The sequence below is a fragment of the Myotis lucifugus genome, unplaced genomic scaffold, assembly GCF_000147115.1.
Source record: "Myotis lucifugus unplaced genomic scaffold, Myoluc2.0 scaffold_215, whole genome shotgun sequence".
NCBI lineage: Eukaryota > Metazoa > Chordata > Mammalia > Chiroptera > Vespertilionidae > Myotis > Myotis lucifugus.
Genome location: NW_005871263.1, coordinates 526,932 through 545,523, shown reverse-complemented (window position 1 = coordinate 545,523; position 18,592 = coordinate 526,932). Strand labels below are relative to the sequence as shown.

General features: G+C 54.1%; 1 protein-coding gene across 1 annotated transcript in view; it reads right to left on the bottom strand.

The window, feature by feature from the left end:
- The window catches only part of NFATC2 (nuclear factor of activated T cells 2), a 148,225-nt gene that overhangs the window by 3,923 nt on the left and 125,710 nt on the right, over nt 1-18,592 (bottom strand).

The window sequence follows — 18,592 nt, the reverse complement described above, 5'->3', positions numbered from 1 at the left end:
CTTAGAAAGAAGACCCTGCCATCAATGCGGCCCAACAGGGTGTGCGCCTGCCCCAGGGGTGTGCACACCTTCGGGTGGGCAGTTGAGCGGTCCCATCACAGGTACATGAACCTCCCTCTCCTTGTTCTGACACCGAATCCTTTCCACAGCCACCTCCTATTTTCTCTTCTCATCTTAGCCTCACCTACAGTTAGAGACGGAAAATTGGAAGTAAGGGTTCACTGTGGAGATTTGCTCAAAGTCTCTCCCTGTTCAAGTTGGGTCCTCCTAGGTCCAGGGATGAGTGCAACACCCGAAATAGGAGGAGAGTGATGTACACTGCTTTAGAGCTGGACGAGTCAGGCGTGACTCAGCGCCCTCACAAAACTGGCTGCCGTGTGACGACCTCTCTGTGCCTTGGTTTTCTCATCTGTAAAGTGGGGATCATAACAGTGTGTGCCCTTTGGGGTGGATGTGAGGCGCGATGGACATACAAACTCCTTGCACCGGCCTGGTGAGGGGGTTCTGTCGCCGGTGGCTGCGATGGTTAGCGATACCCCCGCACTTTGTGGGGGGCGCTGGGCTCAATGCTTTCTTTTGCACCAGCAACCAGTCCGGCACGGCTCGCTATTCTGCAGAGGGATGCCGAGAGCATGTGCGAGGCGGAGTCCAGGCTCCAGAGCCTGCTGGCCAGGGTTAGAGTCTTGCCTCTGCCACTCCCTGTTTGCTGAACCCTGCCTGAGTGATGGAAGTACTTTGTGCCTCAGTTTCCCCATCTGTAAACTTTATATAAAAATGTTACCTTCCTCTGAGGGTTGTTGAGGAGCTTGGATGAGATGATACAAGTGACAGTTACCACAGTGGCCAGTGTCTAGCAGGTATTGGTTTGTAGAGTAATATGTATGTATGTGACATATATGTACATATTTGAATATGATCCATGTATGTTCATGCATGCAAATGTACATTAGAATAACATCCATTTCCAGTGTGGAAAGGGGTCCATGAGTGGGAACTCAGAGGATGAATGGACAGATTCAGCTAACCAGCATTAATTGGGCACCTACTATGTGCCAGGGGAATTCTGGGAGCCCTACATCAGGCACCAATGGCGAATGGCTGCCCCAGCCCTGCCCCTCAAGAGCCCTGCGGGGCCTGGTGAGCCAGGGCCTTTGTGAGGCCCCATGAAAGCCCGGTGCCAGGGGGCGGGGGGTCAGCGCAGCTTCAGCGAAGCTTTTCAAAGCCCGGATTCTGAAGGGCTTCCTGTTTTCTCAACCTAGGAAACGAGAGGAGTTGATCCTCAGTGGGAACTTTCCACCACCTTTGCTTCTAAAAATAGCCGGTGGGCAGAGCCGCTGGCATCAGGGCGCTCAACAAAGGCCGGTTCCCTGGTCAGAACCCGGGGCTGGGGGGGCCAGGGCAGGGGATGGATGCTGGGACACAAGCCGCTTTCCCTCCTGGCTGCGAGCGACTCAGGTAGAAGCCCAGTTGCCTCTGGAACGTGCAGGAGCTGGTGCACTTACTTCGATGGCCCGCCCTCGGGGGTAGGAGGTGGCCGGGCAGTGAGGTCCACGCAAACCCACGCAACCTCCCGGGAGAGGAACCCGCTCTTCCTGAAACCTCAGCGCTTGCTCCCCTGGCTGTGCACGGGAGAAAGTTCTAGTGCACAAGTGCCAGCTGGTGGTAACCATGACCGTACAGGTGCATCAGTCTGGAGACTAGGGCTCCCAGCACTGAGAGGGTCGTTGCGTGACCACTTCATCCCAACTCGGTCTCCTGCCTGCGGGAGCTCCCGCCTTCGCAGACCCAGGTGTCCCAGCTCAAGGACGAGAGACAGGGAGCTGCCACTGCCCTTTGCCTCCATTCCACGGTGTCCACCTGGTATCCCTCCCTTTGTCTCTCCCACCTTTTGTCCTTGGGGAGACCGAGGGTCCCCCCCTCTCAGCCCTGCTGTCCCCTCATTCTCACATCCTTAGTTTCACTCCCTTGCTCTGAACCCCTCCATGCACTTAAGGCCTCCCTTCTCCTAGAACCCTGCTCTGAGCCTGGCCTCCCCCTGCTTCCCTGCAGGCCCTGTGACCTGGCCCTGCTGCCCTTCCCCGACTGCATGCCAACCACACCAGCTTCCCGGGCCCTGCGCCCCACCGTGCCCAACTCGTGCCCCAGAGCCTCTGCCCTGGCTGGGCTTCCACCGCCTCTGCTTTTCCTCCTCACTTCATTCACGGCTCCGCCTGGATGGTCTCTTCTGGGAGGCTGCCCTGGTGGCGATGCGCAGTGCTCCTCCCCATGGTGGGGTCCCCTCGTCTCCTCTATTTATCGGCTCCTGGGAATTCTCTGGTGCTTTGTTAATGTTCTTGCCCCCACCCCATGCACCTAGCTCTGTAACAGTGCCTGGGTACACAGGAAGTGCTCACTAACATGTATTGACGAATGAGAACAGTGACGCTTAGACAGGGGTTACATAGCCTCAGGTCACCCTGGCCTTTGCCCCCAGGTCTGACTCTGAGGCCTAAGCCCTGAACCCCTTTTCTATGCCATTGCCATCAGCATTTCATCCATTCAATACGTGTTTTGAGCATCTATCCTATGCCAACCTCTCCTCCCACTTCTTCCCAAATTGGCCACGTGCAGTTCTACCACTAGCCCCAATCCTTGTTCAAACCCTAGCTTCCCTCCTGCCCATCCCTACAGGCCATCACACCCCTACCAGGGGGCCCTCACTCCCTCCGGAAGCAAGCACAGTTGACCCGTGAACAACACGGGGGTTAGCACCGACCCCCTGTGCAGGTGGAAAATCCACATAGAACTTTTGTTTCTCCCCAAAATTAACTACCAATAGCCTACTGTTGATCAAAGCCTTACTGAAAAACATAGTCAACACAATTTGTAAGCTGTATGTATTATATACTCTATTCTTACAATAAACTAAGCTAGAGAGAAAAAATATGAAGAAAATCATAAGGAAGAGAAAATACGTTTACAGTATTTATTGAAAAGAATCCATGGATAAGTGGATCCACAGAGTTCAAACCCATGCTGTTCAAGGATCAACTGTATTGAATTCTCAAAATGCTTTGCTCGCCTCTCCTCTGCCAGGTTATTGGAGTCACCTGTGTCCTCACTGTACCATGGACTGCACCATGCACACAGCAGGTGCCTAATGCATGTATCTTAGCCCACCACAAGGACCCCGTACCAGCAGCCTAGGTCACTTGGTTTAGGGAAGCTGATTTTCCTTTGTTATCTGATTGACAAATTGGTTGCCTGTCTATGACTTGTCTAAAGCATTTTCTACAAAAGAATGGGAACCATTCACATTTATCGAGGGCGAACTGTGTGTCAGGCACTGTTCTAAGGGCTAAGTTATTTCTCACAGCAAACCTAGTCATAGAATATGCTTACTCTATGGATGGGGAAACAGAGACAGGCAGTCCTCTGCCATAGCAGGTGAGGGGATCAGGACCGGAACCCAGGACCCATTTCACAAACAGGGACACTATATGGCGGGTGGTACAGAGACCGTGCTATTAAGCTCAGTAATCGTCACCCTTCTTATGGGGCCCTGGAGTCCTCAGTGGCTTTTGTGTGAGTCAACAGCAGAGAAAGCCATGAGCCGAGTGGTTAAGGTGGTCACTGAGTATCACTTTCTCAGAACAGAATTGAGGCCAGTGGTGCTAGGTCTGCCACAAGCACCCGACCTTTTATCCCCGTAGAGGCACTGCGATGGAAACACCGATGAGGAACACGTCTACAACCTCAGGGTGATCACTAAGCCTGACTCTTAAGGCCAAAGCCAGAAAGGAAAAGACGGACAGATGTAAGTACATAAAAGTTATACACTTTTCTCTTCAAAATTCCAAATGTTTTCAGTGGGTGACAAAAAGTCATTCATATATAAAGAGGTATTACAAATCAACAAGAAACTAGAATTCTTCTAATATATGGCTGTAGACATAAGAATATCTGAGGGGTCACTAAAGTTTTCCTGTAAAGGGCCGGATAGAAACATTATAAGGGGCGATATAGCCCCTTAATCCCTCAGCTCTGTGGTTGGAGCATGAAAGCAGCCCTAGCCATAGACAGTATGTGAGCAAATGGGCATAGTCGTGTGTCAATAAAACTTTATTTACCAAAACAGGCCGGGAACCAGATTTGGCCTGCGATGTAGTTTAGTGACCCCTTAGTGTATACCAATGGCAAAGAAGAAAAGGAAAACCCAATGTTTTCTTCACCTACTTTTTGGGGGTGGCAATGTGAGGAAGCCAATGCCCCTTCCTGGTTTTGTGCATCAAGCAATTCTGGGGCGACTTAGGGTTAAATTTCTACAAACAGAATTGATTTCTGTGAGCATCCCACTCTGCCCCGGGAATTTTCTGGTTCGCTTGGAGGCCCAGACAGATGCATGCCGACTGGCTTCTAGCTGAGCCGACGTGCTCACACATCAGCTTGCAGGGAATGGCTGCGCAGGGCTGCATACAGAAAACCACACACACGTACTCTTAGGTACAACTGAAGAGGCTTTCAAGGGTAATTTTGACTCTAGGCCTTTTCCCCTTAACTGCTGACTTTGGAACTTAATCCCCTGAGAAAAAAGCAACAGGAAGGGAGTGGACAGACCCCATCCTGCTTCTCTCCCAAACCTCAAGCATGTTTTCTGAACTCTGGTTAGACCACGTGAGTGCCCGCGAGAGCCTGGGGCCAGCCGCAAGGGCCGTGGCCAGAAAGACACTCGAGTTCGGGCGGGAATCGAGGCGGCTGCACGCTCTGGGCCAAATCGAAGAGTCCGAGAACTCCAGCTGCTCCTGGGGAAAGCTGCTCTGAAGGTCAAGAGCCAGCTCCAGGCCCGTGTCCCCCATGAGCAGGTGGAAAGGGGCCCGGGGTCTTCCCTGCAACTTTGGTTTCACAAGTGAAATGATCTGTGTTCTCCCAGCATCTCTGCTGCTCTGGGAACATGGCTTTCCGGAGGGGCTAGACCTCCGAGGCTCAGTGACAAGGACAAAACCCCTTGGTGAGCCTGCAGCCCAGGGCTGTGGTGAAGTCTGAGGAGCTCCTACTGGTGCTCCCCTCTGAGGCCAAGTCCCCGGGCCCTGCGGGCCAGAAGCATTGCCAAGTCCTAACCAGGGAGGGGAGGACCGTTTCCGACGCCCCCAGGGGCTACCCTCTCAGCACTGCTGTTGCAGCTGCATTTCTGTCATCCTGACTCCTTGGGCGTGAAGCCCTCGGGGAGCCTGCACCTGGTGGGGGCCCAGCAGTGGGCACTGGTGGTGGTACTGCTGCCTCTGCCTGTGGACAGTGCTTGGTAGCCACGGCTGAGAATGTGCCCCTCCTGACTCGGGGTTCATGCTGCCCGTGGGAGGTGGCATCGAAGTGGCCCCACCCTCTGGGGAGCAGGGTCCTGGACCTTCACCTCACTGTGTGTGCTAAAGGAATGGCATCTGAGGGTGGTTCTGTGTTTTCATTGGGCCACTGGCGTGAGGACCTCAGGGTCTGTCCTGTGAGCTATGAACCACTTTCAATGACCAAGGGACCGTTCAAAAGCCACAGCCCGGTGGCGACTGCGAGGGTTCAGGAGGCACGGAAACCCCAGTGCTGAGGCTGGCTGGCTCCCGGTGCACACTTCCCAGGTGCTGGGCACCGCAGCTGGTCTGATCAGAATGGGCCGAGGCTGACATCTCAGCAGGAAGCTGAGGCACAGAGAGGTAACGCAACCTCCTCACTGTCCCACGTGGACGCTGCACCCACAGAGCCCCCCCCGCCACCTGCATTATAAAGGGTGTCAGCTGCCAGGCGCTCTGTGCAGGCCCAGAACCCGGAGCCGATTGAGGTGTATCTACAGCTTGAAGCTCAATGAGGGGCTGTGCTGAGCTCAGTGGGGACACCGAGCGGCCAGTTAAGCTGATGAGATCAAGACGGGAGGCGGCCCAAGCGTGGTGAGAGAGTAGTTGCCTGGGTTTTCTTATGGACCTGCCCCCTCTCTTTTCCCAGCGCAGAACGCCCCACCGCTGACGGAGAGCCTGCCTAACTGCATACACCAAGCAAAGTAGACGAAACCCAAAAAGAGGTAGCAAAGTACAGGAGCAGAATTTTCAAATGGGAGCATGACAAGGCTGCAGTCCCCCGGGAAGGGTGCTGGGGCCCCTGGGAGAGCATGCAAATCCCCAGCGCCCCATCCCCCCCTTCCCGCCCCAACCTGGAGCTCCAGCCTCACAGACCCAGAGCATCCCCGGGGTGTCCCCCAGGGAGCCCCCTTACGAAGTGGCGGGGGTCCAGCCCTTAAAAGAGCAGGTAATGGTGTCTGTGAGGATGGGCTTCAGGTTGTCAAGTTTTCTTTTATTCAAGTTAAGGAAACACAGAGCTGGAAAACAAAAGGAGAGGCAGAAGATATGAATTACCTTTAACTTTGATTTCTCGGATCAAAGATCACAGTCATTCTGTTTCATAATATGTTTTGTATCCAGCTAAGGGGTGTGTCTATCAGCTCTGAAAGAGATTTGCAAAACCATTTTTGAGAAGAAGATAAAACGTCATCTTCGACCTCTACTATGCTTGCAACCCATGCTCATATCAGCCATTTAATGAGTATCTCATTAAAACCAGGGCCACGTGGGACCCAGGACAGAACGGAACCCTCTGCCCAAATCCGGTGTCATCTTAACATGGGTGCCAGAATTAACCCCAAACCAGGGCGACCGTCACTGACATGAGGGACTTTGTGCAAAGAAGTGGGGAGATCGGAGTGCAGTAGCAGATTGTGGCGATGTTTTGGTTTGATAGTTTAAGTGAGACAAAACTTATGCCATGGAGCTTCAAACCATGGCCAACGAATGCGATGCAATTTTAGAAGCTAGCTCTGCTGCAAAGAATATCAATTTCATGAGGGATCGACTCCCACGCAATCCTCCTTCAGGCTTTAATAGGTGCTAAAGTGGAGCCCTGTTTTGTTCTTAGTGGTGATACAACCTCAGTGGGCATGCAAATTCCTAAGAATTCAGATTTTCTTCCTGTGGCTTTGATCGGCAATTTTTTTAAAAAGTGACTTATTTTTATAGCCCCGCCCAATCAGAGCACCGAAGGCCCTTAAAAAGGAGCTGCGAGTAGTCGACTTTACAAACCATTCCATTATGTCACATTTTCATTTTAAAACCACAACAAACTGCCCTCTATAGCTGTGTAACGCCTACAGTTTTCCAAACGTGTATTCTCTCCAGCCCCTTTCAATGGCCCAAGGACACGGCCAGGGTCCGTTTTGACTCCCTGGTTGAGAAATAGTTTGAGATGCACTTTCCTGGGGAGTGATCCAGCCGTTGCTAGATGCCTGTTCACTAGCGTCATGAGCTAAACCCGATGCTCTCTCAAGGAGAGGCGCTCGGTGAGATTTGAAGCTCCCCTGCAAGCAGTGCGCACTCAGCTCTTTTCTGCAGGGAGACAGACCTGAACTCCCAGATGCTGGGCTCTCATAGGTTTGTTCGGGGTTCATCACAGGCGGCTGCAGCCCAGGACAAAATAACCATCTCCCTGCCCGCCCTCCTCCGTAGCTGCTATAAACACAGTTTGGACCGGGCATCTCAGGCCGTCTCCTGAAGCACAAAGACCCACTCGCCAAAATTCCAGGTGCCTGTGGCCCTCGGGCAGCTCGCTCACTGTCCTTCCCTACCTGTGCTACACACTGGCTTGTCCCAAACCCATGGTTCAGGGCCTTAAAATATCACCTACATCCTGACAATGGCCAAATCCATGTTTTCTAGCCCAGACCTCACACCGGAACTTCAGATTCAGACACCTAACTGCCCACAGGGCCTCTCAAATATGGCCCAAACCAAACTCCCGACTCACTCCCACCTCCATGCCCCCCCGCCCCGAAAATAGCCCTGCTCTACTTACTTGTCCCCATTATAGGAAACATACTCCCTACTTCCGGTTGCTCAGGCCAATTTTGGTCACAGCCCACATCCCCTCCGCATACAAATGCTTCTGGATCTGCCCTCAAAATGCATCCAGAAATGAAAACCTCCTGTGTCCACCATCCCGTGTCCACCACCACACGGGTGCCCATCTCCCCGTCTCTGTCCAACAGCAGGTGGATCCCACTGGAGCTTAAGGGAGAGCCTTTGACTCAGTTGTTACTTTGAGAAAATCAGCTCCACGGAGCTGTCACGGCCAAGACATCCTCACTTTGTCCATATGGACCCATTCAAGCAGCGCTGAGCGGGTACCAGGGGCCGGGCACCTTCCAAGGCACACCCTGGGAGCAGGGAGTGGAACCCAGGTGGAACCCCAGGGACCAGGCTCCCCACACAGCTGGCCAGTACCTGGGTGCTCTGAGGGGGAGTCTCAGAGGCTGGTCCCCAAGAAGCTGAGCCTGCACTACCTCCACTCCCCACCCCTCTGCACCGGAGTTCAGAGAATTTACAAAGCATCTAACCCACCAGTTTGTCTGTGGCCTTTTGGGGTGCAGCTTCCTGTTTAGTCATGAAGTTTCACTCTTTAATTGTCTGTCTCTTGGTGGAAGACAAAACAGCAAGAGCCAGAGGAAGGGCCCCTTTTAATTCAACTAAGACCCAAAATTCAACTCAAATTTCAGCTCCAGACCCAGACCACCAACCATCCTTCTTCATAGGTGGGGTTGGTGGTGTGGTGCCCATTTCTCAGGTCAGCGGTACTGAGGCAGAGAAAGATGGAGCGACTTGTCCACGAGCAGCCTCCTGGCACTGCAGAGCCGAGATCAGGCCCCAGCTCTACCACCCTCCAGTGTTTGAGTTACCGTATGCCCCCTGGGTGACAACCACAAACCCTCCCTACGGCAGAGAGGGAGCCTCGGGCCCTAGAATCACTGCCCCATTCGGTGGTGCTTCACGGAGCTGAAGACCTACAGAGTGAAGCTGCGTTTTTACAACCCCAGGCCTGAACCTTTGACTCGGCCGCTAGTCTGGGGATTCATTTAGGATACAGGTTGGAAGAGGCTCACTGATTAATCAACACTGATAACCAACATGAAAGCATAAGAAACACAGACCCAAGAACCTGTCACCTTGACTAATCCTACAACCAGCCTGCAGCCGTTGAGAACACAGACATGGATGCAGTTAGATGGAGAGGCCCGAGCGCATCTGTCATAGAGCAGATGGGAGTCAGAGACTTGTCTACGGTGCGTTCCGCTCGATGGTCCTACAGTGGAAACCAGTCCCAACCAGTACAGAACATGCGACCGTCTCTTCCCCGGCCCACTTCCTCCATAATCACACGGCGGCTTAGATCAAGGGAGAAACCATTTGGACTCCCTCCAAGCCACGCTGCCCCGCAAGGAAGGACTAGCCAACTGTGTAAGCACAGACCGGAGCCGAGCCTCCCCCTCTGCCCAGGCCTTTTCTCCAATTCAGCAGAATTTCTTCTGATGACATGCAGCTACGCGGCATCCGTCCGGACAGGCAAGCACACAGCTCTCAGGCCGCGACCACAGGCAGGAAAGCATTCTACACACACCCCTGCTTCCTTGTTCTTCAGCCATCTCTTCAGGCCTCGACCCCAAACCTCTGCCGGGAGGCCTCAGCCGCAAGCAAGTGCTGCAAAATAAGTTGCTTTTTTTTTTTTCAAACAAAACAGAAACAAAAGAAAAGCACTTGTTACTACATCCAGTTGCCATTCTGGAAAGCAGCAGCGATCCAAACCCACAGAGTGGCCTGCGACCGCAAATGAGATGATAAAATAAATACCTAATTGTTTGGGAAGCCGTCTTTCTCTTCGGGGGTTGGAGGAACGAGCCAGGCGTTTGCTCTGACATTGGAGTTGACTTCTCGTTGCTCAGGCATGAAAGATGGCACTGAGGCGGGGAGTGCAGCGCGGCCGGCCAGGTGGGCGCTGGGGCAGCGGGAAGCACTTCTATCCTGAGCTGCTTCCCTCGCGCCAACTGTCCTGGTGGCCTCTGGGAGGAGGTCAGCCCCGCCCTGCACACGCGACCTTTCCTTCGAAAACCACCCTGGCCCCTGACGCTTGGCAAGGGTTCACCGGACGTTGACTGAATCCTCCAGCCCAGCCTCCGCCGCACCCTACCATAAATTCACCTTCCAGATCATTCTGTCCTTCCACATGTGTCCCGACCAGCTCAAGCCACAACCACACTCTTCCTAAGGCCACCATGGGCCCGTCCTGGAAGGAAGCATCCGATCATCACCCTCCCTTTCCCAACACTGCCCATCTGTCTGTGTATTGTCTTACGATTCCCCTGCTCCCCCGGGTTCCAGCCACGTCTGCCTCCCTCGAGGCCCTCGGGCATGAGCATTGACTGACCTGCAGACTGCCTGGGCGTGCAGGCCTGTCCCCACATGTACTTGGCAATGCCTCACTATGGGGCCCAGCCCTGGATAAGCCAGCCCACCCACCCACCTGCCTGCCTGGGGGAGAGGGAGGGAAAGGTCAAGTACAGGGCCAAGCACCCTCCACCTTCCTGTTCAGCCAAGAGCCTGTGGGGAATCAGCAAAGTAAATCAGGGTCTCCTGGGCCTCCTAGGCAAGAGAAGAGATTCCACCAGGCCTAACTAAGCAGGGACCAGGCCTCCTTGTAAGTTTCTCCAAGTGAGATTCACAGGTCAGATCCTGACACTTACTGCTCTCAACTCAGAGGCTGCCCTGAGTGACCGGCAAGGACTATAAGTGACATTACACCAGGTGTCCCTGAGACACAGTATATCTCCCGGGACATGCAGACAGAGCCTGAACTCCTGACTCATCCCCTTGACCAAAACTTTCACCTGTACAGTCCCTGCTGTGGACCAAATTGTGTCCCCCAAATTGCTGTTTAAGCCCTAACCCCCAATGTGATGGTATTTGGAGACCGGGCCTTTGGAGGGGGATTAGGGTTAGATCCAGCCACAAGGATGGGGCCCTGCTGATGGGATTAGTGCCCTTCTACGAAGAGGCACCCGAGAGCTGGCTTTATCTCTGCCATGTGAGGGCACAGTGGGAAGGTGTCCATATGCAAAGACCTCTCACCTGAACCCGACCACCTGCATCCTGATCTTGGACGTCCAGCCTCCAGAACTGTGAGAAAATTAACCCTACTTTTGTGTCTACATCCAGCCTCAAATGCTGCCTGGGTTTCTCCAGCCAACAGCCCCTTCTCTGCCCTCCACTGAGCTCACAAACACAGCCTTTCTGAGCACAGTGAGGGGCTCCCCCACCTTAGGGGGGGCAAAATCACAGGGAAATGCACTGTTGAGAGCCAGGCTGCTGGGATCCAAATCCCAGGGGGCACAGCCTGCTGTCGAGGCGAGCCCCGAGCCTCTCTGCACCTCCCCTGTCCAAGGTGGGCAATAACTGTCCCGGGCAATTTTAAAGAGGATGCCACCCATTTTAGAGGAAATCAACGAGTCAACACATGACAGGTGCTTTCCACAGTGTCTGGCACATAGTAAGCAAAGCACATGCATTGAGGGGATGTGAGCCAATCACTGGAGCTTTTGCGCCTCAGTTTTCTCATCTGCAAAATGGCAATAACACCGAGCATCTCAGACGCAATGGATACAGGTGCAGCACTGCCCAGCTAACAAAAACCGTATTCGCAGCTGCTCCTGTTCTCACAGTGAGTGTGTGTGAAGCCCATCACACAGAGAGCGCTTGGGTAACAGATGAACGGATTGGACGGCCAGGCCACCCCTCCTCACTGAAGCACTTTCACCGTGGAGCTGTCTGCATTTTCTGAGTGGGTGGGCCTGAGGTCGGCCGTGCTCTCGGGTGCGTTTTCACATCCTGCGGAGAGGGGCCCCTCCCGGCCACCCTGCCTGGTGCACTGGCTGCCCTCTGAGTCACCGACACTCTGCAAACCAGGCCTCCGGAAGCAGCCCAGGCAGCAGGCCTGCAGCCTGCAGCACCCAGCACCCAGCACCCAGACATCTTACCAGCAAGACCTCGAGTTTACGAGAAAAATGTGCCACACTGCGTTCCAAACTGTCCCCAGCTCTCGGGATGAGTAAACGTGGCAGTTCTGAGACGCTGGTTTCGAGCAAGAAGCTGAGGTGCTAACTGGGAGGAGGGCATGTGCCTGGCAGGTGGGGAGGGCAGGGCAGCTTGCAGCCAACAAGGTGGCAAGAGGAGGTCGCCTGCTCTGAGCAAACTTCCAGGGACACACGGACAGGCCACATTCCCAAACGCAGCTTCCTGGGATCTTAATCCAGCATCTTCCTCAAAACCTGCCCCCTGCCATTAGCCTTCAGGATTCAGAACTCCAAATCCACATGCCACACGGCACCATTGAGGGGCTGAGGGAGCAGTGCCTGAGGGCAGGAGACAGAGAGCTACTCCCCAAGGCCCTGGTAGGGGACGCCCCTTGGAAGGACAGGAGGGAGGTCCAAGTCCATCTCCGACGTTCCTAAAGGACATGGGTCCAGGCTGTTTAGTTGGCACCTTCTACACTGACACTTGTATTATCTCATTGATGGCACATCGACAGTTCTGTCCACAAAGGCTTAGCATTAGATGGACAAGGGTGAACACCCAAGATACACTAGTATAGACACAGCACCCAGTTACCATGGTGATGGGTCCTGGGTTTTGAGAGAGGGTAGTGTGGCTCAGGCTACAAGGATCCTTTATCACTGGCTTGTAATAGCCCAGCGAAGGCAGGAAGGACCCTCATCTCTCACTCACTGCCAGCACCCAGGACAGAGCCCAGCACATAGTAGGTGGCCAGTAAGAATTTCCTGGAGGGATAGTTAAGCGAATGGATGGTGACACAGGCACAGAGAGACTGAGTCACAGACCCAGGTGGGGCAGCCACTGAGAAGCAGAGCCTGGTTCAGACCCACATAGCCAGGCTCTGGCTCCTTGAAGGTGGGAATTCTTTTGCAATTATCATCTGGCAACCAAAACCTGCTTCTTTGCATGCCACTCGGAACAAAGCCTAGTCCTTGGGAGAGCTAACTCGGCAGAGTCATAAAGTCATAATCACCCATGTGAGCGAACACTTGGATGAGATTCAAGAAGCAAAGAACAGGTTGGCCCCCCTGGGACCACGAGCCAAGCCCGGGGCACGTACCTAAAAGGTGAGGTGGTGCCAGTGCCTCACGAGACTGCCAATAGAGCCAAGGCAGGGGTCCAGCGAGACATGGTGGCTCCCCCACCTCCAGAAGAAGAGGAACGTTCAAGTTCACTCTCTACAAAACCACCAGCAACCTGTGTTTCGAGACCCAAGGGAACCCCTCTTTCTGTAGTGCCCACCTGATCCGGGTGTGGGGCTTGGGGCTCTGGGGGCCACGCAGAGCACAGAGGCAGCCTCTCATCCTGGCCTCCACCGCCGGGGGCCTGTCGCATAGGGAAATCGGGTTATCCCAGGGGGTGACAGCGTGAGTGGCTGCGAGCCCACAACTACCCACAGCAGGAGCCGGGGCGCCTGGGACGTCCACCGGTCTCCGCCTCAGAATTCCATTTGGATGGACCAGCCAGCGCCACCCACTGCTGGGACCCAGGGATTCCACTTGACCTGGGAAAGGACACTCCTCTATGATGGAAGCTCATGTGCTTCTCACTGTCCTCTAGGCCTCCTCCCCGGCTCTGTAAACAACACCAAGCATGCGCACACCCCAGGGCCTTTGCACTTGCTGTTCTACCTAGATTGTCCTTCCCTTAAGTCTTGGCAAGACGCTTTCGTGGAGAGCTCCACTCAGATGTCACCTCCTCTGGGGTGCTGCCCTCACCGGAACAGCAGGCCTCCACACACTACACAACCCACTGCACTCCATCTGGCAAGACGTGGGGTGTTGTAACACTGGCCTCTGGAGAGCCACTTCCGAGGGAAACAGCTGTCATGAGGGAGAAGCCAGGGCCTCTGAGCTTCTGGTCATGCTGTCACCTGCCTGCGCTCTTCTCTGACTCGTGAAATCCTGGCTCCAAAGTCTTCTCCCACCCCAACCCCGAGCACTGAACACCAAGCACAGCACACAGCAGGATGCTGGGAGGCGAGGACTGTGGAACCTGGACCCCTCAGCCTTGGTTTCACACTCAGTTTGACTGAAAGGAGGAGAAAGCGTTTCTCCATTTACGAGCGTCTCTGTCCTGCGCCATTTCACACGCCAACTGGGATGTGGCTAGAAATTGCCCATGAAAGACCTTGGCAGGAGGCAGTTTTAAGAGTAGTGTGTCCTCAGGCAGCCGGAAATGCTTAGGGATGGGAGGGTCTGCTTTTCCAATGAAGGCCTCCTCAGCCCAACCCTGAGCACCACCCACTGAGCCGCCCAGCGTCGAGGGGGATGGGCTGCAGGACCGTTGTGGTTCCTCAGCTGCATCCCGCCCACGTGACAGTCGGTGGCGGGAATGACAGCCAGCCCCTGTGAGAGGCGGCTCTATCTGCATTTCTGTTACGAAAAATGACCTCCTGCAGGTTCTAGAAAAACCCACAAAACTCAATGCCACACAATGTCCATTTCCCCCCATTTGAGCGAGAGATCCGGCGACCCGAAGTGGAGGTAAAGATTCGATGCCCTCCTGTGGGGCCGGGGAGCTGACGCTAACGTGTCCCCAGAAAAGCAAAAAACTGAGATCATCCGAGACACGTCTGGGGACCCACAAGCTGGTGACTGCACGGACCAGAGATCGAGAGTAGCTGCAGAGCTGCTGGGATTGACAACTGTTGCCGGGGACAGAAAAGCTCATCTGTAGGACGAAGCCGAGAGACCGGAAGCGGCTCCCACGCCTGTGGAAATGACATTCCCAGCACCGCTGGGTTACAGGCCCGCGGGGAGCGGACGGTCCTCCCGCTGGATGGCCGCACGGAAAACAATGAAATTAGCGCCTTCACACAAACTGGACAGACACATCAGCCCCAGGAGGATTCAAGTCTCCGTGGGAAGGTGAGACTGTGAGGTATTTGGAAGACGATACAGGAGACGCTCTTTATAACATCGGGGTAGAAACAGACTTCCTGAACCACCACTTCCGACTCGAGGACATCACATCGCCAGGAGGGCCGGTGAACGTGCAGATGGCTGGGCCGCGCCCTGACATTTCGGCTTCAGAAGGTACCATTACACACATGAGCTGCGCAGAACAATGACAACATCTTCCAGCATCCAATGTGGGGAGCAGGCAGTGGCTTCTGGGCTGCTGATGGGAGTGTAAACAGGTGCAACCACTTCGGGAGACAATTTGGTATTGTCTACGGAATGGCGCCTGTGTACGCCCAGTGACCAAGCAATTCCCCCTGTAGGTCCAACCCTCCAGGAACTTCTCTGTGTGCATCACCAGGAGACAGAGAAAGAACCTTCTAGAAAGCACTGTCTGTCATAGCAAAGGGGAAAGACCCGGAAACAGCCAGCACCTGTCAATTTACCTGGCTGGTTGCAGATGCTGGTAAATGCTGCCGGTGGCTGGCGGGTACGGAGCACTTGCTCTATGCCAGGTTTTGTCCTAGGAACTGCATACATTAACACCCCCATGCTCACCAGGCTCATGAGTAGGTGCTATTCTTTTTATTCCCATTTTTCAGTATAGTAAACCAAGGCTCAGGGAGCTGCAGGGACTTGCTCAGAGTCACACAGCCAGCAGGTGGCTGAGCCAGGATTTAAATGCAGCCGGTGAGTCCAGGGTGCAGACTTAAAACCACTCTTCCTGCTCTCCTGCCTTGCCAATCAATGCTGGTAAAGACAGAAGCTTTTTGGCCTAAAATGGTCAGAGTTAACTGCTGAAGTTCAAGGAGAAGCTGATTAGGCCAAATTATTTCTCCTGCCCACACTAGCTGCTGGCTGTTCCTCTGTGTGCAGCGCGCACACACACACACACACACACACACACACACACACACAGCCACATTGCAAACCACAATGCAAGTTACTAAATCAATGCTCTGTCTTGTTTTCTGCCTGGCACATAGTAGGCACTCAGCAAATGTGGTGAGAGGAACTGACTGAAGTGCAAGAAACTGGGGCCAGGATGCCAAACTTTACCAACACAGAAATGAGAGTTGCCAAGCCTGTGTGACAACAGCCCATCCCCTTCCTCCCTAAAGGACCTGCTGGCAGGAACAGTCCCTCTTGGAATTCAAAGCACCCACGGGAGGGACCCCAACCTTATCAGCCCCTCCCCTTCCAACGGGGTTACCTCAAACAGGTGCCTTCCTTCCTGCCCCTCTGCCAACACCGGCCACACAGAGGGACCCGAGAGGCAGACAGCTCCCCGGGGCTTCCTCTAGAGCAGTGGTTCTCAACCTTGGCTGCACATTAGAATCACCTGGGAATCTTTTTAAAATCCTGATTCCTGGGCCTCATCCTCCAGAAATTCTCTTTCTTTGTTATGGGGTGGGGCCACAACATTAGTAACAAAGAAACAGAATTTCCAGAGGATGAGGCCCAGAAATCAGGATTTTAAAAAGATTCCCAAGTGATTCTAATGAGCAGCCAAGGTTGAGAACCACTGCTCTAGAGGCTGAGTCTAGGAAACTCTCCAGGGTAGGCCTGGCCACAGTCAGGCACAGAGCTCTCTTGGGGTGAGTCCCGGGACCCGAGCTCTGGCATCAAACAGCTGGGGGAGCGGGGGGGGGGGGGGGCCATGACCAAAGGGTGACAACTGCCAAAAGGGCGACAGTGCATCCCCAGAACCTTCTCCCTAATGAGATCTGGGAGCCAGCTTGGAGGAGCGGGCAGCCCTTTCTCTGAAAGGAGTCGGGGTGGGCAGGAGGAGGGCGTGCCAGCTCCTGGCTGAGGCCTGACTCTCTCAGAAGCCTGGCAGCTTGGAAAACACAGGGCGGGTTGTGTTCTCCGCCCCCAGAAACGCCTGGACCACAGCAGGAGGGAGACCCCGCTGGCAAGGCCTGGGATGCAAACACTGTGTTGTTTACAGAGGGAAGCGGGCCAGCTCGGTGCCCACTCCCCGGAGTCCCCAGCCTCCACCGCTCTCCGCGGGCTGGGCCCACAGGGACTCTGTCTTCAGGAGCAGCAGGGAGCTGGAAGGCAGCAGCCAGAACAGGGGCGGGCGGGGGGAGGGGGGGGTGCCAGCTGTGGCCTGAAAAGGGGAAGCAAGCTCGCAGGTCTCCCTGCAAAAGGAGACTTCTGGGTCCAAGGTGAGCCCGCGCCAAGCACAACAGAATGACAGGGGAGGAGGAGGAGAAGCAGAACGAAGCCCCAGAGCATCAAGCGGCAGCCTGCTCCTGGGCTTGCACAACCGTTTCCATGGCGCTTGGTTTTGCTGTCACAACAACCTCAGGATGGCCGGGCCCTGGGCAGTGCTGCTGGCTGGCGGCGAGGAATTGATTTTTCTAGTGGGCCCCGTGGCCAGCGCGTTTTTTGAGGGCCCACCCCAGCCTGGTCTTCGGCTTCGGCCTCCAGTCCGAGGCCTGGAGAGCATGGCCTTGAGAGGGAACCCAGGCGCCCGCGGGAGCCTCCCGCACCCTTCAGATGGGGGTGCGTCCTTCCTTGACACTGTCCCTGTGACCCCGCAAAATCCCTGCGGACATTTAAAGTGCCCGGCACTTTCACTTTTGGCAACTCTAGGCCAGATCATGCCAAGCAGCTCACAGGCCCCACTGCTCACAGTAAATGTCATCTAAATGTTGCTATAAAGGTTGAAAGGACTGGCTGACGTTTTATGTTTATAGGCGTTTCGTTAAACACTATCACCTCAATTTTGCAATTCTCTTCCTGGAGTTAGCAGTTTATCCCCGTACCCCCACACCCATACCCTGTGTCTCTCAAGCGTTTTTCCAGGCCATTTGAAAAGCTCACAGTCCTAGATCCTAAAGCTGACCTGCTGAGGCCTGAATTCTAGGCTCAGGATACAGGCGGTCTCTCTAAGTTTAATATGTTATCAAACCTTGCTAGTAGGCGCTACAGGGTATTATACTCTTGAACTCCCTCCTCCAAAAAACAACAACAACAACAAACAAACAAAAACCCACAAACAAAACAAAACAGAACAAAAAATGACATAAATAACATCTACAATTTTACTCACTGGCTGTGTGACTTTTGGCCAGTTACTTAACCTCTCTGGGCTACAGTTTCCTCATCTATAAAATGGTGATAACAACAGTACTTGCCCCGTGGGGCTGTTATGGGGATTAAATGAATTAAAACAGCGAAGTCTTAGGAGAGTGCCACCTAAGTATTAGCTATTATTCTTGTTAAAAATCATTACTGATGTCCTGTGATGATGAATAGTTTTAGCTTATTTAAACCCCAGGCGGTATATGATCTGCATTTCATCCTTAGATAGTCATGCAAACCCACAGAGCGTTGGTGAGCATCTTGTGTGCAGGGAGCCGCACCAGGCTTTGAGCAAAGGGGGACATGGGCACATGTTGGCAAGAGCCCACTATGTGCAAAGTCAGCCCAGGGGCACAGACGAGTCAGAGACATCAGTCCTTGTCCCAGAGAGTTGAACTTGAAGCAGGGGAGGAAAAAAATAGATAGAAACACCTGAAAGGCGTATGTGAGAAACGGCCACTTTGAAAAAGCACATGTCCAGCCCTCAGAGGAGGAGAAAGGCCCTCTGGCTGCCGAGAGCAGAGAGCTTGTCAGAGCCGCGGAACCCTGGTCCGATTTCAAAAGGCACGAGAGGGAGAGGATGGCGCTCCAGGTGCGGGTGGAGGCAAAGGCTCAGAGGCAGGACCCTCTCCGCACAGCTGCACGTCACTC